We start from the raw sequence: 27,017 nt of genomic DNA, 5'->3' as shown, positions 1-27,017 counted from the left end.
GTGCATTAGTATCAGAAGTAAGCGCAGATTGTTTACTGTGAAGCAATTAGACTCCTGTGATCAGAGACTTACAGCAGAAATGTCTGAAAGGGTCAGTAGCACCATTAGCAGAGAAAAGGGCATAACCTGGAATGCTCAAAGATATCAAATCACAGCGGTGGGGGAGGGATGGCTGTTAAACAAGGTTTGGTTGGAGGTTGATTCTATTAATCAAGCCTGCTTTAAGACTCTTGTCAGCAAGTACATGAAAATATCCAACCAACAACAACATCTTGGTGCATGAGACTCCTTCTTGCAGGCATGATACTGGAGTGTGGAGTTGATTAAGTTATTCAGACTAAAGCAGAACTTTATTATTACATGTAATAAGCAAGAGGCGCACGTTATTGACAACCGTGCAGTTCTTACATGTCACCATGGTTTCTGGTGTTCAGTCATAAAAAGGTGGCATCCCACAGAGTGTGTGATGTCCGGTATCATTGTGTGACGTGTTGAGGTGAAGTGATTCATACAGTTTAGACCTGAGTGTATCTGAACCTCAGACCAAACTCAGCAATCTGGCCATGCGCCATATTCACAGTAACTTCCCACATCGTGGCCCAGTGCTGGACTGGGAATAAACAGAGGAGCCTGCTGTTCTCCCAGAATGCATGCTTGCAGAGTTCCCATCAGTGAGTACACAGTAACAGGACTCCCTGAAGGCCTGTATTTAACCTTTAGGTTACAAGTGGTTGGCCACCACACCCCCAACCCCCCACCCTCGCCTTAGCTATTAACCATTTTCTCTCTTAATTCAATCACCAATAACATAAAAACGATTACTCTAATTATAAGACCTAAAGAGTATGTTAAATGTTAATGAATCTTTGATTGTGTTCACTGCTCTTCACAAAGTCAATAATTAAATTTGAAAATCAACTTTCAACCATCAACAATTGAATAAAATCTGATATGTCAACATCTGCAGTTCTGAAGCGACTGATGAGGGTCATGTTGTATGATAATTAACTCCAGTGCATGACCTTGTGGTCAATGTCATTCTGACCATCTCAAATCTTTCTAAGTATTTACAGCACGTTTGTTGTGGTTCTGCAGGGAAAATATCTATTGTCTCAGGAACAGCTTGAAATATTATGGCTAAAACGTACAGTATCTTGAATTTCCTAGAAATGACATGATCATGACGGCAATTTATCTCAGAGATAATCACTGGTTCCATTGTGTTTGGGTGCAAACATTTCCTCTTTTAAAGTTGTGCTATTAACTTGAGATCCATACAGTATTAACATTTGTGACAGCAAACCATATGGAGAGGGAAACATCATGTTACAGTAAATAATGAAGAAAACATTATTTTTCTCTCATACACACACATAATGTCTTTAGTATATAAACAGATGAAGGAGATGGATCATAGTGGCCTAATGCTGAAATTGCCCTTGGGATATGCTGACAAAATGGAAACATGTGCAACTGGGACCAGCATGGGGATAAGTTATCATAGAACAATGTGATATAGCCAGATTCATTTTGTCTGCACTGTAGTTATTTACTTCTTATTTTCCTATCCTACTGATAAATAATGTGCAACAGGTTATTCACTGCTTTAAGCAGATTCTCAACTCAGGTTTAATTTTATCCTTTCCACAAACTTGTCGAGAAGCACTACATGAAACACATTTTCATTCCACTCAGCAGTTTCACATGCCTTCTCTAAAAGCAGCTGTCGCTGTGTCATGAACTATACTTTTGCAAAGATGCATGGATTTGAGATATTTATATATGCCTAACCATTGAGCCAAAGCTTTTCTGACAGCATAATACAGGCGGTTCATTGTCGGGACCGGCAGCATCTAAAATGCAACCAGCAGTTGTTTTCTTTGTGGATCAACCCTAAAGAAAACAGCAAGCCAAGGTCAGCACAGAGAGGCTTTTCTCCTGTAGCAGACAGTTGAATCTGCATATATGAGGCTAGGAAACATAAAGTCTTTCTGTCACTAACAAGATAGCGTGCTTGAATATATTCCACCCTCTTGTGGAATAATTGCCCATCCTCTAACCACTTGTGAAAGCTCCTGTTTGTTCCAGCTCTAGTGAGAGTTAATTCATCATTGGAAGACATCTGTCTGTAGGTGTCTTTCCAGCCACATGTTCCGAAGCGCAATTTCCATTTCAAAAAAATAAATAATTGAAGATCTCAAAATAGCACGTAACTTTACAGAGGGCAGAAAGATTGTTTTTGCAAAGCAAAATTTTAGACATTCCAGTGGAAACGGATTTCATGAACCACAACAAAAACAAACCCTGTCAATCTGTATCTCTGTCTGCTAAAGAGATGAGTGACAGTGGAAGACAGAAACACGTGACCTGTACGGAAGAATGAGAAGTCACTGCCCAAAATATATGAAAAGGTAGCCCTGTTCGATAATGTGTAATTTTTAAAGTTCTGTTTGAAAGTACAGGTTCTGCAAGGGTTCCAAAAGAAAGGAAAACGCTTAAACAATCCTATTAGAACTATTGAATACCAAAACAACTGTCTTTGCTCACTACAACTTTTCACAGATGAACAAAAACAGAAAGTTATTAGATAACTGCAAAAATGTCAAGTCAGTTGAAAAAGTTTGACCCGATGTATCCCCACAGATTTAAATAATATTTACATAACTACAATGAACAGACACACATTTCAATTCACATTTGTTTTTGCAAATTATCTCAAAATTCAGTTAAATTAAAGCCGACGATAAAGCCAGGGGATACTTTGACTTATCTGAAAGTGTGGTTTGGAGGGAATGACCCATGTTCAGCTTCATGTGCTAGCCTGTGGAGCCCAATAACTCTGCTTTCATGTAACTACAGCTACGGACAGACTGAGGGATGTGAGTTGCAAGAGACACGTTTCAATAAGCAGTTTCACAAAAATAGCTCTTTGCAATCTCAAAGACAAACTGTAACTGTTTTCTATTAAAATGACAAATACTCTATGCGTCCAGTCAAAATGGAAATCTCGTAAGGATTGCACAGATGGAGGAACTTCAAACAAGGGTAACATACACACTTAAAACGTTTAGCACATAAACATTAATAATGACTTTTATCAAGTCTAGCAGTGACTATTCTGGACACATATCATCCAGCAGATTGGATAATTTATTGTTTTTTCCGATGGAGAATAAAGGCTGAATGTCTGCTCATCTTTGGAGCCATATTAAACACAAACTGTTAAAATGTAAGTACAGTTTAATATTATATATGTTATGTGTTTAAGCATAACCGTGAATGATCTTTAAATGTAGAATGAACACACGTAAAATCAAAAAAAGCAGAGCTCACAAAGTAACATGTCTTCAGAAAACATTTTGCTTTGTAAATGACACAGGAGAGCTTTTCAAATAAAAGGTATTCTGCAGCACAAAAGTAAGCAATAGGAGTAAATAATAATCTTGGGTTTGACCTCCTCATTGACTTTTGACAAATCTGTTATCCATTTACTTTTTCTAGACCCAGGCAGCCAACAATTTGGCATTAGTCAGGACTGTGCTGGCAGCGGCGTGTGGGTGGGATATTTGAATTTCACACAATAACACCTGATACTTCTGTCTCATATCCCCCAGCATCGCACCATGAGCACCCCGCCAGTGTCACAACACAGAAACAGTTTGACCATGCTGTCCCAACAGTCACAGCCAGGCAGAACGCACTTAAGACACAGTGTTGATATTTTCATTCTGGTTCTTGCCCATCAGCTTTTCCACGTTTTTTTCTGCACTGGCTGCCACATTCCCTTCCTCCTATCTGTGGAAATAAAAAAGGCCCTGCTCCCAGTCACAGGGTCCTGATGAGTCAGAGCCAGCCACAGTTTTTTTTCACACACAAGCGAGTATTAAAATATGCACACACCCATGTAAAGGGCTGTTTCTAAAGAAAATAAATCTGATACCAACATCTCCTAATGGGAGGGTAGCTCCCACACACACAAGATGCAGTCAGACTGGATCTTTAATGACCCCCCTAGCCCTGCTATCACCTTGCAATAAAGGGCTACAGGAGGGGTTGGAGAGCCGTAGTGTGTCAGCCCACACCCACTTGCCCCTCTCAAGAAAGAACCTGACAGCAGCACCCCCCATAAACTTTGTCATAAAAAGTTTATAATTCTGTCACACGGAAATGACACGTCATCCTGGCAGCATTTCAACAGGTAACCAGGACTGATCGTACTCACATCAATGGTTCATGGAGCCACGGTCCACGCAGTCAGTGAACACAAGGGTTTTCTCTACAGCAGCAGTGCCTTAGCTGTTCCACCCTCAGCTGAGAAACAAATATGTCCTTCAAATCCTGAAGACGAGTTGCCCTTAGATGGCAGAGACAGAGCGATCAGACGTAAATCTACAGAAACAACAGGGTTTACGGCTCCAGCAGATGACAGCGTGTGTGTGTATATGTGTGTGTGTGTGCAGGTCCACACTCTCCCTCTCTCTGGCACGGTGTCTACTACAGCCTGGCTCCAAGCACTCCACACACTAGAGCTCCTCCCAACACACACCGTCAGGGGGAGGGAGAGGAGATGGAGGAGGAAGGAGGTGCACATGAACAAGATCTTGACACACTTGACTGAAACCATTACAGAGCAGGTTTTCATATTACTCACGTTTTTAGGAGTGAAGCTATTACTGTATGGTAGAGAATATGTTGCCAGATGAAATGATGGCTGTGTAAGGGCTCTTATATGGTCTTATATGACTTTTTTAACAGTGTGAATGTGGTAAAGATGATTTAGCTAGAGGCAAACAATGAGGATTTTCAGGCTTCATGTTTTCTTTAGAATTTCTGATGTAATAAAAGAAAAAAAAGAAAAAATTTAAATGTCCTGAGGCTTTAGTGCAATTCCACAGGTTGACCATTTGTCGGGTCAGTGGTTATGTTTGGTAGTTTGAGTTTCTACATGACATTGAAAATTTTTGAAAAATATTACCATAGAAATGAAGTACAGTATTGTTATGTCCTCCAATAATACTCTGAGGTTGAACATTTTAAATTCATAGTTCAATGAGTTCCCTATAAAGGGTTAATATTATTTTAAACGGAATTTGAAGCAACTCTAACCAATGACAGCACCGCAGGCTGCTTAAAAGAGCCGCAAAGTAGTTCAAAAATAATACAAGACTGTCAAGGGCAACATTTTCAGGCCACGTACTGAGTGAACAGTAGAAGAGTATCAGGATGGCTTTTGAATAGATTGTGAACGAGACATTTCTCTTTAAGTTTTAGAAACAATGTATTCTAATATAAATGTTTTTGAATCTACATTAATTTAATACATGTTTAATATGTAATATAATGACACTATATATCCCACAAGAGATATGTAGATAAATGTTTGAATATACAGTAAAGCATGTTAAAGTGAAGTGTTACCAAATAACTTCACATACCTTTTCCAAAAATAATTCTAGGGTAAATAGAGAGAAGCGTAAGAGGGGTGCTGAGACGGGGGCGCCTGTGTCTGAAATAGCAGGTGCTAATTATACACTTTAGGCAACTGCTAAGGAGGGAGACATGATGCCAAGTTTGAAGGGTTGGGATGTGAATGTCAGCTCAGTGTTTCTCTGCACGGTCAAGAATCTGAGACGTCTCTACGCCACAGCAAGGATATCTTATTTACAGACTCCAAGCTTTCCACTACTATTTTGGACCAATAAGACACCTTTTTACTGATTTGGGCCATCTGTCACTGCTATGTAGATGACATTTTGTCATTAGTCTGTAATACACCTCAGAGGACACCTCATGCAGAATGTTAAATGACGCAGAGCAGTCAGACAGGCCTTTCTTGACCATGTTTAACAAATCCAACTGGGCCACATGAAAATGCTAGTTTGATCACATCACCTCAGGGCGTTTAACACACGTGGCAGGACATCCAATGGTGGGTCATTCAATATAAGCTAATAACTCTAGAAGAATCATGTTTCTGTAATAAGTCACTATACATCTCATATTTTGGCTAGAGAAACAATGACAGCATCCCTGATGACCAACCCTGCTGTTATCTGTTCTGTGATTAGGGCTTAAACTGACATCATCAGTTTTATGACTGTAATGTGCACTTACCTCTGTGCTAGTCAGTATGTTGAAACACAGTTCATAAAAAGAAAATGACAGATAAAAAACATTACGCCTACGTCACTTCCTTTTTACTGAAACTACACATTATTGCAGTAATACAAAAGGAATCTGCAGATTTTAAGATCAAGCCGTGTCAATGGGAAGGAAATGCAACAACATTGGATGCTCAGATAAATCCCTTGCCAGTATTCATTGCCATAGCCAGCAACGATAGGACACAACACAATTTTTAAGTCTCACATAGAGCAAAAGCCGCGCAGGTGGAAAAGTTTTACTTATGCAATTCAGAACAGATTTATTCTCAGAGAGCTTTAGCACAGCATTAAACATCACATTTATTTTTCACTTGCTCTATCAGAGAATTTATCTTCTCAGTTCGAGTGTCGGTGTTGAGTCCTCGGGGTATTGGATGTTATGCATAGATCTTCCTATTGTGTGAGAGGGAAAACCTGCCTTCATTTTTCTCTCAAATGCAGCCCAAGCAAATTGTTTTTCTTTTGTTTTATGGCAGATGGCAAACCACCAGTTTACTGAAAGATTTGTGACCTTTGTTTCTTTAAATCTGTTTTACAACTATATATCAAACATATCTTATGCCACCAACTTTCAGAAGAATATTTTTTGGTAGAAATGTAGAAATGACTAACTGTTTTCACACTTTGGCATGTCTTCAGCACTCACTGTGTCCTAAGCAAAATGCATTACACATCATAGCGTGAGCATTTAACAGATTTTTGGTAGTTGCGTAATCATAACAGGGGACTGGGCAAGAGTTAGCTAAAGCTCTACCAACTGAAAGTAAAATCAAGGCAAACAAACCTGAGTTGTAAAGCAAACAGGTATTCAAAGCCTCACCTTTTCCTCACATTTGACCTCATTGATAGTATTGACTGTTAACTCCAAAAACAGAGTATTCCCTCTTCGTAGGGTTGAAATCATACAGCTGAATCCTTTGACACCGTCACACTGACAGGTAAATAAACAGTTTTTCTTCCTGTAAATCCAATGTTTGCAATTGATTATTCACTTCCTCCTTTGAGAACACATTTACTGTTAGTTGGTGAGTCATAAAATGAGACTGGGTCTTATTTATAAATTTTACCAATACTTAAGCCTGACCTACTTTAATATCTTTGTACATTCTGTAATATCCCCTAATGTTTAATTCAAAGTAATGCAGGCTTGAACAATAGTGAGCTGCGGACCATGAATTTGTAATGACCAAACCATTACAAATTCATGGCAGGTCACAGTTTGTTATTATGGGGATTAAAAAAATGTGTTCAAAAAATGACAAACTTACAAATTTTTTCTTTTTCCCTTATTGTTCAGATATTGTTTGATGTTTTATGATCTAAATAACTTACTAATAAGCAAGATATGTGCGTCCATGACAAAAATTAAAAAATTTCAAAAACTACAAAATAATGAATACGGATGAGGTGTTTTTTTAAATTCTGTTAGGTTCACTCTATGGCACATGTGTGAAACACAAGGCCCAGGGACCAAATGTGGCCCACCACGTTATTTTATGTGACCCGCTAGTGCATAAAGGGTCAGAGTGTCTAAAAAGAAATAGGTCACAAGTGTGCTTTGACAAAAACTACATTTCCCACAATGCAGTCCTTAAGCCCATTTTAATTTTGACAAAAACATTTCAGACAAAGTTGATGTCCCAACTTGTGTTTGTTGTTATTTATCTTTATTCACTTGGATAGTTTGATCCTTTATTAATGGAGTTCTGTGGGTTTAATAACCTGACAAATTAAAAGGATTCATGTTATAACAGCTGTAATGTTTGTAACTTGAATAAGAAATCAGTTATTTATTTAGCATTACATTGTTATTTAACATTAAGGAGTAGTTACATTTATTTCACATTATATTGAGTTACATTAGTTATATTTATAAGGAACCACCACCTTATCGTGGTGGAGAGGTTTGTGTGCCCTAAGGATCCTGGGAGCTATGTTGTCGGGAGTCTTGTACTCCTGGTAGGGTCATCCAAGGCAAACAGGTCTAAGGTGAAGGGCCAGACAAAGAATGGTTCAGAAGATCCCATGACAAATCGGAAAGGGAAAAATGTGACCCCGCCCGGAGGAAGCCCGGGGCCCACATCTGGAGCCAGGCCTGGACGGAGGGCCCGTCAGCGAGCGCGTGGTGGCTGGGTCTGCCACGGGGCACGGCGGGCTCAGCCCGAAAAGGCAGCGTGGATTCTTCCCACCCCTGTGGACCCACCACTCACAGGGCAGACCGATGGGGTCGGGTGCGCTGCCATATGGGTGGCAGTGATGACAGGGGGTCACGACGGACCAGACCCGGCGGCAGAAGTTGGCTTTGGGGACGTGGAATGTCACCTCACTGGCGGGGAAGGAGCCGGAGCTTGTGTTAAAGGGGGAGCGTTACAAGTTAGATCTGGTGGGGCTTACCTCCACGCATAGCCTCGGTTCTGGATCCAAACTCCTGGATAGGGGTTGGACCTTGTTTTACTCCGGAGTTGCATCAGGCGTGAGGCGCAGGGCGGGTGTGGGGATACTCACAAGCCCCTGGCTGACGCAGTTGTGTTGGAGTATACCCCGGTGGATGAGAGGGTCGCTTCCCTACGCCTTAGGGCTGTGGGGGGGGGGGGGGACTCTGACCGTTATTTGTGCATATGCACCAAATATCAGTTCAGAGTATTCGACCTTCTTGGGGTCCCTAAATGGGGTCCTTGAAGGGATCCCTGCAGGGGACTCCATTGTTCTCCTGGGGGACTTCAATGCACATGTCGGCAATGATGGAGACACTTGGAGGGGCGTGATTGGGAGGAATGGCCTCCCTGATCTAAACCCGAGCGGCGTTATGTTGTTGGACTTCTGTGCTAGTCATGGATTGTTCATAACTAACACCATGTTCGAACACAAGGATGCTCACAAGTGTACCTGGTACCAGAGAACCCTGGGTCGGAGGTCAATGATTGACCGTGTGTTTTGGACACTCAAGTGAAGAGAGGGGCAGAGCTGTCAACTGATCACCACCTGGTGGTGAGTTGGGTCCGTTGGCGGAGGAAACCTTTGGATAGACCTGGTAAGCCCAAACGAGTAGTGCGAGGGAACTGGGAACATCTGGAGGAGAACTCCGTCCGTGAGGCCTTCAATTCACACCTCCGAAGGAGCTTCTCGTGCATCCCTGTGGAGGCTGGGGGCATTGAACCCGAATGGTCGATGTTCAAAGCTTCCATTGCTGAAGCTGCAGCTGAGAGCTGTGGTCTCAAGATCTTGGGTGCCTCAAGGGGCGGTAACCCTCGAACCCTGACCACCGTGGTGGACCCCGGTGGTCAGGGGAAGCCGTCTGACTGAAGAAGGAGGCCTTCAGGGGCATGTTGTCCCTGGGGACTCCTGAAGCAGTTGCAGGGTACCGACAGGCCAAAAGGACTGCAGCCTCGGCTGTGATGGACACCTCATGGGACCTCATGAGGGGGAAACAGGGAACCATCCAAGCTGTATACGGCAAGGATGGGACACTGTTGACTTCGACTGAGGGGTTTGTCGGTCGGTGGAAGGAACACTTTGAGGAACTCCTGAATCCAACTACCCCAACTGACCCATCCTCTGTTGCAGAGGCAGAGCTGTAGGATGATGGGGGATCAGAGTCAATCTCTCGGGGGAGAAGTCACCGAGGTAGGCCCCGTCCACACGATAACGGATATTTTAAAAACGCAACTTATTTGTTGTGTTTATGCCTTCCGTCCACACGACAACACAGATATCCGGGACGAAAACGCAACTTTTTAAAAACGCTGGCCGAGGTGGATTTTTTTTAAAAACGCTGGGTCTGTGTTGTTGTGTGGATGGCCTATCCGCGACTTTTTAAAAACACTGACGTCTTGCCTGCGACGAAAATCGCTGTGACATCATATTTATGGGCCCATGTGTTGTGACAACAAAACACTGAGGATTCCTATTGGATAAAATTTGACTCAATACTGCCACCACATGGTTTGGCATGCTTATAGCCATTTTCGAAAACGCACAGCTGCGTTTACGTGTGGACGGAGATTTTTTTAAAAACGCTGTCGTGTGGACGCCAATTGTTTTCGATGAGTTTTTAAAAAGTTACGGTTTTTAAAAATCCGTCATCGTGTGGACGGGGCCGTAGTTAAACAACTTCACGGTGGCAGAGCCCCGGGTGTTGATGAGATTCACCCGGAAATGCTGAAGGCTCTGGGTGTTGAGGGGGTGTCGTGGATGACACGCCTCTTTATCATTGCGTGGAAGTCTGGGACAGTGCCGAAAGAGTGGCAGACTGGGGTGGTGATTTCTCTTTTTAAAAAGGGGGACCAGAGGGTGTGTGCCAACTACAGGGGCATTGCACTCCTCAGCCTCCCTGGGACAGTTTACTCCAAGGTGCTGGAAAGGAGGGTCCGGCCGATTGTTGAGCCTCAGATTGAGGAGGAACAATGTGGGTTCCGTCCTGGTCCTGGAACAACGGACCAGCTTTTTACTCTCACAGAGATCCTAGAGGGGGCTTGGGAGTATGCCCATCCAGTCTACATGTGTTTTGTAGACTTGGAGAAGGCGTATGATTGAGTCCCCAGGGATATACTGTGGGAGGTAGTACGGGAGAATGGGGTGAGGGGGCCTCTCCTCAGGGCCATCCTACCCCTGTACGCCCAAAGTGAGAGCTGCGTTCAGGTTCTCGGCAGGAAGTCGAACTTGTTCCGGGTAGCTGTTGGCCTTCGCCAGGGCTGCGCTTTATCACCAATTCTGTTTGTGATTTTCATGGACAGGATATCGAGGCGTAGTCGTGGTGAGGAGGCTTTACAGTTTGGTGGCCTGAGGATTGCATCGCTGCTTTTTGCAGATGATGTGGTCCTGTATCCTTATATCTCAACACTGGCCTGGGAACGCCTTGGGATCCCCCAATCAGAGCTGGTGGATGTGGCCGGGGAAAGGGAAGTTTGGGGCTCCCTGTTGAAGCTGCTGCCCCCACGACCCAACTACGGATAAGCGGTGGAAGATGGATGGATGGATGGATATTTATGAGTTACATCTGGCCCTTTGAGGACAGCCGTTATACTGATGTGACCCTCAGTGAAAATGAGTTTGACACCCCTGCTGTATGGTATTCTATCCTTCCACGTCCTTATTTTATTTTATTCTTATTTGTGTTATTTCAAATGCTTTGGTCTTCATTTAAATTGTACCACTATTGTTATCAGGATAGTTTGTTTATGAAAATGTTCTATTTTCCATGAATAAGTGTTTAATAGCTTCTAAACCTGAATGAGCTGTCTATAAAAGTACCAGCTGAAGAGGAACAGTGTGACCCACAACTGAGGTGAATGAGTCACTCTGGCATTGAGGACGACTGGTTCATTATATTGGCCGTGTCTGATGTGCTACACCTTTAACACGATGAATCACCCTCTTCTTAGAAGGTCTGTTGTAGTTGAGATGTTAAGGGTTTTCATCCTTGCGCTTTGACTGTTTCGGGAAAACAATGAGGCAGTGATACCCGACATGAAACAAGCATTACTCCACCACTTCTGACACTGTAGTTTTCCAGTAGAGAGGGATTGTGGGATGAGTGCCCTCTGGCAGGGTGGTAATGCCAATAAACCAGTCGCTGGTGTGTGAATGTGAGCTCTGCAGTCATGTGACTCAGCCCTGGTCTTTTCATTAGGCTGTTGCATATGTGATCATTCTCTCTATGTCACCGTCTTATACATTACTCACTAGCCTGAAACCACTATTACCAGTCACATGTTGTCTACATCACTACAGTGTACCTCAGAGTTACCACACCTTGAACACTGTCAGGTGTAATGTGAGGCTGTTTTACCCTGAATCCTTTTAAACTATTTGCGGGATTAACAATTTGTCAAACCAGAGCCAATGGCACAAGTCTAGAGTAAGGAGGCCTGCTTTAAATTCAACAGACAGAACAAGAGCAACAGCCCGGATGCTCCTCAGGTGGCCCTCCGCATCGGTGGCAGCAGCTCAACATGCCTGTATATTCTACCCGAGCTCCCCATCCCCCTCTCACATACACATCCCGACTGCCACATACAGTAATAACCATGTCCTCTTCTGTGCAACAGAGGGGGAATTTAATCAAGCAATTTCTATCTCTTCTCGTGGCTAGAAATTAAATTCATTAGTCCAACGTTGTCTTTATGATGTTTCAAAGCTCATATCATTGAGTAAACCATCGATGAGGCCTCACATATTGTGAGACAATATACTCTACGCACTGTACGCTCTCAGCCTTAACAAGTTGTATTCTGCGTGTAATGTGATAGATATTCTTAGCTGTAAATCAGTAACTCAGTAATAGATCAGTGGGGCCATTCCTATCGTTACCTTAGTATGAAATCATCTATATGTCAAACCTTTAACAGCTCAAAGTTTGATTTGAAGTTTTGAGCTTTCTTACAATTCATTCTAATAAATAAGAATAAGTAGTGAGATACTCCCTGAATAAAACAAAATAAACCAGCAGCAACTTTGATAATTCATGAATCATTGAGGTTGAAACTTGATTACACCTTGTCAAACATGACGAAAGGAAAATGTGTGAGATTTGGTCAGTTCAATTCAGCAGAATTAACATGTTAAATTATTTGTCTCCAAGTCCTTGCAACCTGTTTACATGTACTCAGCACTTGTACATTGTGCCCCCCCCCCCCCCCCCCCCACTGCGTTTTGCATCTTGCGTTTTGTATTTAGTATAGTTATTTATAGTATTTAAAGTATTTAGAATAGTTAAATTAAGGTATGAATGTACAGTTTGAGACACCACCTGCCGGAAACAAATTCCTTGTCTGTTTTTCAACAAACGATGGCTAATAAAACCTATTCTGAATCTGATTCTAATTCAGAATAATGAGTATGCAGTACACTGTATACCAACAGTGCATGCAACATACCATATCACTGTTTTGCAGTTAGTAAGAATGATCAGAGGGCAGATTAATTTCATTACCAACCAAGCAATACATTTTTATTAAACAAAAATGAGCAAGCCTTATTTAGATGACACCAGAACACAAGTTGGTGTGAAAATGGTTCAGATCTGACAGCACATTTAACTGTACTAAGTGGTTAAAATCAAACACAGTCTCACCCAATTATAAGTAGCTAAAACAATCTGGTAGTGTCGCCTTACTTTAAGATAATAATGACAGAGGTGAAAGCGTAAGCCGTCCACTAATAACATAAATTATCTGACTGGATAGACCATTTTTCAGCAAAAGGAGATGAATAATGGCCTCGAGGGTAATATGCTATGTGATGGTGAATTACAATTACATTCATTGTAAACATGACCCCTATCCCCATGGGGATATCATTAAATTATCCTGAATGTTTCTCTAAACTGTAACCAGAATATATCCTCAACCCAAAGGCTAATGAGATTGTGATATTCTGTATGTGTTAGTTCATAGAGCTGATTACGACGGAAAAATGAAATATTACACGATGAGGGGAATGACTTAATAGTCAATGGCAAAAGACGAAAATGTAATGAACTGACTGAAGAGTCAAACACGGGGAGATTCCTGAGGGTGAATTAGTCAGTTCGTCTACATGTAGGGCAGACAAGGCATAAATTATTAACATCTGAGTGCAAGAGTTAAGCTTAAACAACTTCTGACGATCACCTTCTGTACACTTGAAGCCACTGTGGTCCTGTGAGAGAACCACATAACTCGTTCAAAGACGAAGACGAAGAATAAAACGCATTAGGCTAAGCATCTACATAATGCACCGTCAATTTCTGAGGCAGACTAAAATCTGCATGCAGATAACGCCCACCGCATCATTCACCCTGGCTTGCATGACTGTGATTGTACACGCCCAGTTTTTGTAGACAAATCAAAGTGACACATATGTTACACGGAAGTGTGACTGAGAACACTTTTAAATCAAGAAGTACAGCAAAACCCATAATCTTTTCCAATTAATATCCACATAACTGAACCAAAAAAAGGATTTCTGTACTCTCTCTTCAAATATGGAAAGGAGATAAGAAATCACTTCATATTATAGGTTAATTGTAGTTTTGTACAACAAATCCTGAAACACCTCTAATCCAGCACAGAGATCAGTCTCATCTTTTCCATGGAAACCATACTACAGTACATGCACACACTGAAAGCAAATTGCCATGGCATCCAGCACTGTGGAGACAAGAAGCTTTCAATTGTCTTAGCAGCTAACTGGACACTCAGTAAACCTTCTGTGTATCACTCCCTCTTTAACTCTTTCCTCCTCTGTGCTCCCTTTCCCTGTCTTTTTAATTTAAATGAATCGCTTTTGTCATGAGCCAGAAGGTTTACCTCTTATCAGCGGAGAACGAGGTCTTGCGGTGTTGATGAGGAGCGGCTTTTTTGGTCGAGTGGTGACAGGAAAAAAAGAGCTCTGCAGGGATCCCGAGAGATGCTCAGAGATGCAGCTGAACCAGCGCCGCACGCACGCATCCACGCATCCACCACCACTACCACCAGTACTGAGAGCAGCAGCGTCAGTGGCAGATCTGAAGGGGAGGGGAGAAATATTTTAAAAAACCAGAAGAGGGGGGTTGCTCTATCAGCAGCAGGAACATTACATCATAGACTACCTCAGTGGAAGGGTGGGAGAGGAGTGGACAGAGGAAGGGAGGTGCTCTCTCTGTCACTGCTGAGCTCTTTGCAGTGCTTGCACAAATCCACATTCAATATTTATGATCTGGAGCTGTAAAACACCCTCAGTGGGTTGAGCCAGACATAGGAAATAATTAGATCAAGTGTGCTTAATTGTGTACTGTCAGTGGGGTTTGATGTGTGTGTGTGCATGTGTGTGTGCGTGTGTGTGTGTGTGTGTCTGTGTGTGTGTGTGTGTGTGTGTGTGTGTGTATTTGTGTGTGTGTGTGTGTATTTGTGTGTGTGTGTGTGTGTGTGTGTGTGTGTGTCCAAACGATGTTGATTCTGCAGTAATTCCATTGCATGACCAGAGCTTGTCCTCCAGTGCTCAAAAAGCACGCTGATATTCATCCTCTGAGAAAAGGTCATCTGATTCCTTGCAGGAGTGAACGGAGAGGAGCTGTTGTTAGGATTTAACATCTGCTCATACTGCTTACATTTAAACTTGACTGACACCACAAATTTGTCAAAGTGTGCTCTGCGACTATGCTTTGAGCACATCTGGCAGGCAGAGTCCAGCCATAATGAGGCGGCTGTAACGGCTGTCTTTCCCCCAACATACAGCTGTTAACTGCCTACATGTGGATGTACCAGAGAACATCACAACACATGACCACATTCACAGCAATGGTACTTTAGAAATATGTTATCCAAGTGTCTCCTAACAGAAAAAAGCACCCACATCGCCCTCAGTTATGTACATGAATTGGAAATGAAAAATGTTTCTGTACAGCAGAAAATAGCTTTAATTTTTAAGCAAGCAGTAAATAGGAGGTTTGAGCGCTGGTTGATTCCCCAGTGTGGAGTAATGAAAAGAAGTGAAAAACACAATTAAATTTATCTTTGTTTCATTTAATGTTAAGTCAAATTAATATTTTGTAAATCTTTCATTGTTTGCTCTAACAATTTTCAATCAGAAAACATTGAAAATTCTCCACCGTGAAACATTTTTGTTTTCATCCAACAGTTATTTTGTCCAGTTTGAAAGGGTTTACTTGGCCTATTTCTCGCAGCTTTGAATTTTCTGGCTCATTGTTATGGCTTTAGATTGTGCATTTATTCTACCCTGTGTTTGAATCTTAGCTGATCTCATCAGTCCTTATTGGAGCTGCATTCAGGGTAAGCTCTAATGAACCCACAAAGTTCTACCATCTGGGCACCAAACATAAAGACAAAGCACAAAATGACTGAGTAGGAGACAATCTGAGGATCGGTCCAAATGTCAGTGATATATCCAGTTTTTCATGAAATGTAGACAGAACAATGAAAACCGTCTGCTCGACACGCAGGTCATTGTTCTCTAAATCACTCAAAAAAGGTCTTTTATATTAATTTCACATAAGCAGACAGTTTTCCTACACAGCTGGTATGTGTTACTGTTCAAAAAGCTGACTATGCACAGGCAGTCACTGACAAATTCAAAATCACCCTGCTATATTGAAATGCGGCATTTAAATTTTGGATAACTTCACAGCGGCTCGGAAAGTTTCTGTTGAATGTTGATCACAGACTATAAAATAGATCTGAAAAATAAAATTCCAAAGATGTGTCTATTGCTGTGAGTATGGGAGCTAGTTACCAACAAAAAAACCCAGCATCGTTTAAAATCTCACCAATTTAGTAATTCCTCTTCTAATTGTTCTGTAAACAAGGGAACAGACAGACTAGTGTGAGGGGAGACATTTGCCCCATGTTGTGACATGAGGGTTTCCAGTTTAGACTGCAGCAAAGATGACACAGCATCAAGTTTGACATGACAATGAGAGACCGCAGAGACCTTTAATTTAAGGCCTGAGGGCCAGCTGAGGGATGAAGCCACGGGCGACTCTCATCTGCCATCTGTAATCTGTATTCCATCTACATCATGTTCCACACACAAAGAAAACTACGGAAAAGTTACAGGACTGGCATTAAATATGCATATACTGAAAAATAAAAAACAACAATAATAATAATAATAATTAAACAAGTTTTGTTTATCACAGACAAAGCTTGTTTAGCACACAAAACAAAACTCACGCAACGATCCACTGTTATTTTATAGTCAAATATAACTTTCATAAAAAGTTGCCTTATCATCTCAGTCACAATGAACCCAAGAAGAGATGGAAATTAAGGAGAACTGTTGTGACACTAATAGTGTGACAGTGAAAGCAAAATAAAATCACCCCAATTGCTCCTTTGTTTGTCTTTGTCATTTCACAGTGGAGCTCCAACATTCCCCACATGCCAAGGACTGTAGGTCGGCTGGAATGCAGCCTGTACTCGGACAAGGCTGTGTGATTTCCAGTGTGCGTGACACTATTCAGTGAATGAAGTCTGAAAAAAGAGGGCATCCCAGAATGTAAACAGCACTCCACATAGACCTGACCTTTGCCAACACAAATTCATTGAACCCCCTCATGACCGCAGGGGACAACAGCAACGGAATATTATTGCTGCTGCACACAGAGTATCTTTCTACTTCCCAAATGAACGGCCTCTATCCTTACAGGCTCACTATTGAAACAGATTTATGACAAAAAAAGGAAAAAAATACAATGATATTATTGAGAAAAAAGAGAGCGACTTTAACAAGAGGCAGTCATTCACTAGAGGAACACAGAACACTGTATGAGGTCAACAAATGCAGAAAATGAATATGAGCATTTGAAATAAATAGATTGAAAATTACGGTAAAACAATCATGATGTTGAGGTCAAAAAAAGTTTGATATACAACATCTTGAGTGAGTTTGAAAATAGAAAGTATTACTTAAGAAACGTATTGCTATTAAAAATGAATGACTCAAAAATCTTTTGTTAAACACATAAAATACATAACTTTGTATATACCGTATATGCTGTAAAAATCATAATTACATCATGATCTAATTTAAGTAAATTTCCCCTGCAGGCTGAATTATCAATGAATTATTCAGATTTCACACATGGAGGACGAGTTGGTCAACTGTGATACGTGGTGTTGATTGATCACACTTGGAGCATCATCCTCATTCTTAGGTACCCCACCCCCCCTTTTTAGGTCCCTGGAGAGGATGCCTGAAATTAAAGCATCCAGCAGTGATTGGCTGTCCACCCACCCCCCTACGTACCTACTGAGCAGTGGCAGGAGCAATCAACCATCATGACAGAGAGCCTCATAGTGCATGCATGCGTTACATGCAGCAGAGGAGGTAGGAGTGACATCAGTATTAGTCCAGCGTTGCTGAGGATCACATGAATATTACTCATGCAGGAAATTTCAGTGCCGCTAATGATGAGAAGGTCAATGTAATGCACAACCAGCCAGAACCAGTCAGTGCCCTCCACAATCTGTGCATTTCATTGGTAAAAGCTTTTAATGTCCCTGTTAATTGCAAGTTTAAATGTATACCTGACAAAAAGTAAATAAAAACAATTATTATTGTTGATGATGATAATAATAATAATAATAATAATAATAATAATAATAATAATGATAATAATGATAATAATAATAATAATAATAATAATAATAATAATAAGTAGTTAATAGCAGTTGTTCTAGATCTTGTATATATTATTGATTATGTAGTTATATAATTACAATCTGTCTACAGATCCCTACAGGTGCTTTTATGTTTTTGCCCTTTTCTCTTTCCCCCTTTTCTCTTTTTCAACCAGTCAAAGTAAAGGGTTGCCCATCTTGGGTTCTGGATCTACTTGAGCTTTCTACCAGTGGAAGTTTTTTTTGTTTTTTTTCACCATTGTTTCCAAGTGCTTGCTCAGAGTGGTCCAGGCCTGCTATATTTGGAAAGAGCCTTGAGATAACTTCTGCTGTTATTTTGCACTAAACAAGTAAATCTGACTTGACATTACTTGACATCCTGAAAAAACGAAAGAATACACAGGCGCGGGGGGGGTTCACACATATGACTGCATAGAAAAACATGAACTCTTTAGCATTTTGCCTGCAAATACATCTTGTTTGTTGTTGATAAGCTTCTGGTTTTATTTCTGCTTTGGAATGCGAATATATAAAAATGTCTGTGCAGTTGCTGACATCAGCAAAAAAAGATGAGGGCAGCAGTTGCACCTTACTACTTTGTCTTTAACTCGAGATCTTGATCCCTGGATACAGTTCTTACAGCTAACACCAGATCCATGACCTTGACGGCTCTCTCCAGGATAGTAGACGGTTTTGTTTTAAATTCATAAAATCTCCTTATATTTCTTAACATGTGTTTGAGTAAGACAAACTAAAGACAGTATTCTACAAACAGGAATATTTTCCCTTGTTACACAACCAAAGAGCTGCAGTTAATGACAGATGCCAACAATTTTCTCATCACCAAATACGGGTTTCTTACTAGTTCTCTTATTTCTGAGGCGACAGAGACAGAATGACACACTGTCACATGACTCCTCGGATTATCTGCAGGTGGAACAAGGCGTGGTAAGTTTAATTAAGGTGTGGAGAGTTGCTGTTTGAATAGGGATGACTATTAAATGTGGAGTATTTACTTTGACATATAATTTAATTTACACCTATTTGTCGATGAATGTAACTGGAAGTATTCATGACATTAGTTCAAGCTTACATGACTGTTGATTATGTAGGTTGCTACAGGTTAGGATTCTGGGCTCTTCTGTTAAGGAACTCCCTCACCTGGTACTTTGTTTACTGACTCACTGCAGTATCATGTTCTGTGTCACTACGACAACGTGACGATTATGTTCGCCTCTCCATTCATACCTCACCCCCATCCCCCTAAGAAATAATCTTCTTGACACCACAATGTGTTGACAAAGCAAGCATAATACAATAAGCATTGTTAGACTGAGCTGAAAAAAACAAAAAAGTAGGCAGATCCCTTTGGTAAGGTGAAAGTAGACCAGTCATTCTTTCAGCAAGAGAGATAGTTAAATTATTTATAAAGCAGTGAAAATGGGTGAAGTGTAAAGTTGAATCATTTTGTATCGCAACAGATATAACAAACGTTAAATATACCACAAAGGTAACATACATTAAATATGCTTCACTCCACTGAATATAAATGATTTGTAGACAAACTGTTGACAAACAAAGAAAGTAACCAGAGTTATTCCTTCCTGTTCTTTAAAAAGGTGTTATAGAGGGATAAAATCAAAATATCAAAATGTTTCATGTCTGGACATTCAGTTTGTTTTTGGAGAAAAATGTGCTCAGTGCTGCCTCCTCCACAAACCAAACATTATTCTGGTTATCTGCCTCAATCTAGGGTGAGCAACGGTAATTTGAAGGCTCTGCTTAAAAAACAGGTATGTCAGACGCACGTAAATGCAAGCACAACTGTTTTCTGTAAGCGTCTGTCTGTGTAATGACAGGGTTGGACTCCAATAAAGCATATCAGTTGTCTCAGTTTAAAGCTGGAGATCACAGGGGCTGTATTGGCGATCAGCACCTCAGACGGTTCATGTCTTTACAATCCCGTAGACAAGTTGCAGCATGTTTATCACATCTATGTGTAAATGTGAGCCGCTCCGTATCATTATAATCAAAAGCAGCGCTTTATTACAGACAGAGAAGGAAAGTGCAGTGACATTTCCTAATGCATCTCTAAAGCAGGTTAGCTTAGGACACAATTATATTTCAGAGGTCAAATTTATATACTATTAAATTCGGGCTATGCTATAGCATGTTATTTAATTTACCAATGTGTAAAGTTAAACAATTAAATTACATTTCAACTGTTGTTGTATACACTTTTTAGTACAATGAAGTGTTATAATAGGCATGGTGCATCCACAGTCTAACTTTTATATATAAATATGTAACACCAAGAATTAATTTAAGAATGAAGTCAAACACCCAGGAAGTAGAGGGTAAAGTATTCATGAGACAATGTCTGCGATAATAATAGTATATAACCAGCACAGAGCTGCAGGCCTGTACAGAGGGCTTCAATAAGTTAATGATTGGTTCCATCATCAGCCTACTATGAGTCATTTCATTAAATATTTAGAATGCAATGCACACTAACAGGAGTATGTGGCTCAGTCATATTAGGTAGCTTAGGAGGAAGTGGTGTTTAGAGAGAAATAATGGCACATTGAATGTCACAAGATTCTGAAGTGATGTCCTAGAATAAGTCACAGAAATTACATGTAAAATAACTCTACAATAACATATTCAGACATTCATTTAAATGAAACAAAGATGAAAGATAAAGTGAATCTAACGGCTACATGTGAACATCCAGTATAAAATCTGTTAAAAATCGTCTCAGCATTATGATTGATTATGTGTCATTACGTTGAAGACATGTGATGACAACAACCTAAAAATAAAGAATGCAACATTTTATTGCCATTGTATATTATTTCATGTGTATGAGAATCGCTTGTTTTGAAGTTTGTGAGACAATGAAATAGCTAACGTTATTAGATGGCCAATCGCCATTATTTCTAAATAGAGACAGCATGAGTTGAATCTCCTGTCTTTAAAATAGGAACAATGGAAGACATCCATGAATATTTTTAATTGGGAATATTGACTTGTACATAGACAGAAGGAAATGTGTAATGGGGGTGCTGAGTGAGTTTGTATTGATTATTTTAAAGAAAGAGTCCCAGTGAAACACATCTTTCACTTTTGAGGTCTTCAGAGTGCTTTGGATTTAGGAAAGTTTTTCTTTGGGAACAAGAAGAAACAGGTTGAAAAACAAATTTAAAAAAATAAAACTCTATAATATTCACACCGGGGTGTCTGTCCGTAAAGCAATAAATATTACAAAATACCAATAAAGTCTTGTAGTTACCATTTTTAAGAAAGGTCATTCAAATGATGTGAACTTGACCTGTCGGTATTTTAAGCCTCAATAATTGAGATTGTTAAATAAACAGAAATCGCATACATACTTTTTATACCTCAAACAAATCTCACTTCATTCCCTGTAATTTTGGATTTTTTTATATATATCCAACAGAAATGAGCACCTGCTCCTTCTGTGAAAGAATCAAATTGAAACAAGTCAGTGAGAGTGCTGTAGATGCTGTCTTATACTTGAGAAGCTTTTGATACAATAAAGCTTCAATAAATGTTCTCTCGAAACTGTCTCTAAAGTCTTTTCTGTTCTTTCTAACTACAAAGAAATATTATCCAAAATCCAACAGGAATGTTAGTATATTTTTTGTAGTGAGTTCAAATCCATCTGATATGAGTAATTCCATACTAAGTTGACAAAAAAGCAATATTTTCCTCCTTAGTAGGGACCATAAGCAAGTATGATCCTGGTGCATTATAAGAGTCACTGATTTTATTTTATGTTTACAATAACTATTACAAGTTCCTGTGTCTCCATGACAAGGACAGAAGTGCAGTGAAAATAGCTCCACACAACCTGACGGTTATTCTGGAGGTTAACAGATTCACACTCTATTCCAGCACTGCCTTCATTCACGAGTTGAGAGCTAAATGAATAAAGGTACTAAACACTAATCAAATGACTCCCCCTCCAAGAAAAAAAAGACAGCGGCTTATATTTCATATATATGTTATCATTTTGTGAACTTTGATATCACAGTTCACTTTTTGGAAGAAGCATACAAACTAATGGTCAGAATTTAGGGTTAAGCCAGAAATATGAATTATACCCTGCATACAAACCTTAAATCCATTCCAGGCCTAATAATACACTGACTGTAATACAGAGGGCACCATCGATACAGCAGCGGATCAGGCCTCCATTTCTGAGCCTCGCCCAGAAACACTCTCAGGTCATTCCTCTCTGCAGGCCTCTAAACTTAGCTCAGCCCAGAAACAGACTAGATCAGAGGATGAGAGCCTGCTGGTGGGTCGTGTGGCAATCCCTCAAAGGGTGCAAAGATATGTGACAACTGTTCACATTCTTAGACTACACCACAGATTGCATGGAACCACAACAACAGTTTAAATCCCCCCCCCCCCCCCAAGTATGAGAGGTACCCAAGAACTCCAGAGGACAGGAAACAAGCAGAGGATAGTCTTTCAGTGACACAGAAGATATTAAAAATGACATCAGCGAACAGTTGGACAACTTGTCTCAGGAATCTTTCAGGCCTGAATTTGGATTGCTCTGTGAAGGTGAACTATACATACGTGCATATTCACCTTGGTCAGAGTGAAATAGTCAAGGCCAGAGGCTGCAGAGGGTAATTACCTTCAGTCATTCTGTTGTTTCTAAATTAATTTTGACTTTGTGCAGATAAAAACTGTGTTAATACAGATAAAGTATATTGTTCAACCATGGTCTTGACTCCCTGCACTAGAGGTAATGGACTCTCTTATACAAATTCCCCATTTAACTCTTGTCAACACAAGCTCCACTGACACTGCCTTGTCCTTTGCTACCTTTAAAACCAAGTCATTCTTGTTTGCCCCACTAGGAGCTGCAGGGTGGCACTAGAACACAGTCCAGTATATATTTTTTACAGCTTTCCAGGCTAGCATAGAAACCTGGTGGACAATACCAGTGGGTGTGATGGTTACAAATTTTCCAGCAGTTGAATCAATGGCTGGGGAGTGACATTGATCTGCCATCAAACATCAAGCCACAGGGAGATCTATTGATGTTGATGTGTATACAACAGAACTGATGGATCTGCCGTAAAATGGAAAGAGTATTTTGTGGTACGATACTAGATGAGCAGACATGAAACTGAGACAAAGAGGACAGATATTTGGAAACCTCTCAATGACGACTATAATATAAGAAAATATACTTTAATTTGCATTATGGAGATGGGAGAACAAAGGGATTTGCAAATGACAACGTTCAGTGCTTTCCTGTATTTTAGAGAAATGTCAGTAGGATGTTAACAAGTTCACCTTTACTTTTACTGTTAGGTGTCAGTAAAAGTAAGTACACAAAAGAGTAGTTTATTCATAAATTCATTCGTATTTTCTTTATTGGATGGACACCAGTGAGGCATCATCCTATGAGTTAAATTTCACTGTGTTTGTGATTTAAATGTGGTTTCCAGTCAAACATTCAAGGATCAGATCAAGGAAATCAACTCCACCATGACTACCAACATTGTGCTGCTTACCCACAAGAGTCTTTAGTATATGAGTAAAGAAGCCCAAAACCATTTAATCAGAGTTGTAATTTCATCAGTACAAATGAGACAAGTGTCAATCGGTGTGGCGACAGAAGACAGACTATTTACTTTGTATCTATATCAAGACAGACCTGCAAAAAGTCCTACATTGGTTAGGTTTTACGCACTGTGGTTTTTAAAATAAATGCTCTGATTGACAAACATCTGTGACAAATGGGTTTGTGGTGGAGGGCTGAGAGGCTGCAGACAGCAACATCATACCTCTCATACAAATATGCAGAGATACACTTTCATTCCACTGAGAGAAAACAAATCAATGAGTACTGTCCTGGCATACATGGAGAGTAAAAACCTGAAACAATCAATTAAATCTACTGTTGAACACATAATGTCTATGTGTCTTATATAGTAAGGAAAACTTCGCACTCCAACAGACACAACAACTGTACAAAGTAACATGCTAAGCTGGAAATAGCCCAGTGCTTTGGAGTTTTAAAAAGCCTCATTAGATGAATGCCGCAGAATGCAGAAGAGAGAGAGGCTGCTCGTGCTAGCTGTGATCTCACCAGGTCGATCGTGTTTGGGACCATCTGTCACTGAAGGCCTTTGTGATATCGGCTCCTCCTGTGTGTTGTACCTTCTGTGCTTACTAGAATCACTCCATGACACATTGTTGACCACCCAGCTTTAAACTGGCATCAGACACAAGAGACAAGACTTTTTCAAATCAGTTCTGGATTGTGGGACCTAAGGGATAGCTCTTCACTTGACTTTAAATTGACGTGGGAATCGATTATGAATTATGATTTTTTTTCATCTTTGGGTCATCTCTTCCGTAAAGTGTGCAATGTATGTCATGCATGGATCCAACTGCATCATCCAGTGGGGTTGAATAATATCACTGATACCTTTACTAGAAAAGAAAAGCTAAGACATAAAACCAACTCTGCTTGTTCTATTGTCTCTTCTCTTCTAGTCCTAAATTAAAGAACAGCCCTCCAAACATCTTGTTTGTTGGGTGGAGAAGCCACAACATTTGCAGCACAGCAGACAAATCCTATTGCAAAGCTTTAAAAAGTCACGGTGCATGTCAAGTGAAAATGAGACCACAAAAGTATTTATCTTGTCATCCTTGGGGCAGCTTGATATTACAATGGAATTACAAGAAAGGTCTCATGAAATAAATACATTAATTAAATAGTAAACAGGGAGATTTACAGTCTTCCAGCCAGCACATTTAAGCCTACGAGTTGCTTGTTGGTAGCAAGTAGTAATCAGTATCATCCAAGCAGGAATCTTAATTTTACTGTATTTAAAACACTTACTTAAAATATTTTACATTTTTTTATTTAAAACAGTTAAAATATTTTTATCTGGCCATCTTAAATCGGTCAAATAGGAAGTTTACAAAAAAATGCAGCATTGTTGTCTTCTTGTCCAAAAATATGATTCAACTGTTGTGTGTACAGAAGAGTTACAGACTCGATGCTCAGTAAACAGTGATGAAATGATAAAACAGGCTCCAATGAGTTGGTCAAACATGTAGGTGAACCACGGCTTCAGAAGAACCTGTGTTGAAACTCAAATATCAAAGCTCCAACCATTACAAGTGTTTCACTGTGAGGTGTATTCACTCTGATGGCCTTTTATGCTTGTGTCCTGAGGCTACAGCTGAAATAACCACAGTTAGCTTTGACACGTTGGATGAAAAACAATGACTATTGAGAGAAAAAGGGATTTCACCAAGGATGATAAAAGCTGAAATTGATATATTCTGAAGGAACTGAATACCTTATCAAAGCAGAGAATTAGGCCTGCAGCACAACATCACACACGGCACTGAGGCCTATTGACTATCAGATACCTGGAGGGGCCTTGTGATGGAGTTTCAGTCAGACTCACAGAATAAAGTCAAACTGGCGCAGGACACCGGGAGATATTTTGACTTTAATTTTTGGACACAGAACGTATCAAATTACAAAGCTGTGGTTGAATTCGAGGAGTTTTTGCTCAGAATAAAGCAACCAGAAATATGGCATAAAAAACAGGTTAAAAGGTTAACTTAATGCTTTTTTTGCTATAGAATTCCCTGTGTGATTGTGCACATTAATTTATAACAACCAACACAGCCATTGTCTTTTAAATACATAAATCAACTTAAGGCATCTTATAGATATAATTCCTTTCACTGTAAGGTAAACCTAACCATGACTAAAGAAGTACTACAGCTTCTTTAGTTCTGTGTTGTGTTTCCAATGAATGTTAAATTAAACCATACTGCATATGAAATGGACACATCCACTCTTTTTGACTGATTTGGTTGCTTGATCCATGCCTCTGATATGTTTTGACAGGGTAAAAAAAAAATCATGAAGCAGGATTATGGATTCACCCAGTTGCTTTCTAAATGAGGCATTAGTGTGATGATCTGCATCTGCCATGTTCTGTTTTGCCGTTTCCATATGTTTCTGACTTTGTCTTTTATTGGTTTTCAGTTCATGTACTTTCTGGTTCTGTCACTGCCACGTTCGTTTTTCCTTGCACCTGGTTTGCTCTTTAGCCAATCCGTGTTTAGTTCTTTCCCACGGTTCACACTTAGTCAATTATTTAATCATCAGCTCCACCTGAACATAGTTTAGCACCCTGGTCTATTTAAGCTCCTTCATTTCACTACATTTGAGTTGTGTATAACGGTATCTACGAGGTGAGAAAAGGCTCATATATGTTTTCTGATGTGACTACATCACATTCTGATGAGAATTTCCCTTTATGTCAGATTCTGTTTCATAGACTACCTTTATTCTTATTCTTGTTGTTGATGCTTCTTTTACAGTGCTTGTGTAAAAAAATTATATCTGAATTGTTACCCGCCATGAAAGCATACATGATTTTAAGCCTACAGGAGTGCTGCAGTTTATTATTTATTCTTTTCAGGTCATAGTCTGATTTGCCAATACAATGCATGTGATTCTGTTTGGAACTGTAAAACTATTCTACATTATAATAATCACTGGGACACATAAATAAAATGAAATGCTTGTGGTGGTCCTCAGAGCACAGAAGCATGAATGCATATAAAGTGATAGCATCAGATTTTGCATCAGCTTTCCACACACATGTGCATACACACACACACACAAGCCTAATCAAAGAGCCCTTCTTGAGGCTTTGCATAGCAAACA

General features: G+C 40.2%; 1 protein-coding gene across 1 annotated transcript in view; it reads right to left on the bottom strand.

The window, feature by feature from the left end:
- The window catches only part of sema4ba (sema domain, immunoglobulin domain (Ig), transmembrane domain (TM) and short cytoplasmic domain, (semaphorin) 4Ba), a 44,332-nt gene extending 39,870 nt beyond the window's left edge, over nucleotides 1-4,462 (bottom strand). The window contains exon 1 of the mRNA XM_068312618.1: nucleotides 4,223-4,462. The gene's annotated coding sequence lies outside the window, so the exon portion shown is untranslated. The remainder of the gene's footprint in view (nucleotides 1-4,222) is intronic.
- Nucleotides 4,463-27,017: the final 22,555 nt, after the last annotated feature.

This window comes from Antennarius striatus, chromosome 4 (genome assembly GCF_040054535.1).
Source record: "Antennarius striatus isolate MH-2024 chromosome 4, ASM4005453v1, whole genome shotgun sequence".
Classification (NCBI taxonomy): domain Eukaryota; kingdom Metazoa; phylum Chordata; class Actinopteri; order Lophiiformes; family Antennariidae; genus Antennarius; species Antennarius striatus.
This window is presented reverse-complemented; position numbering and strand designations above follow the sequence as displayed.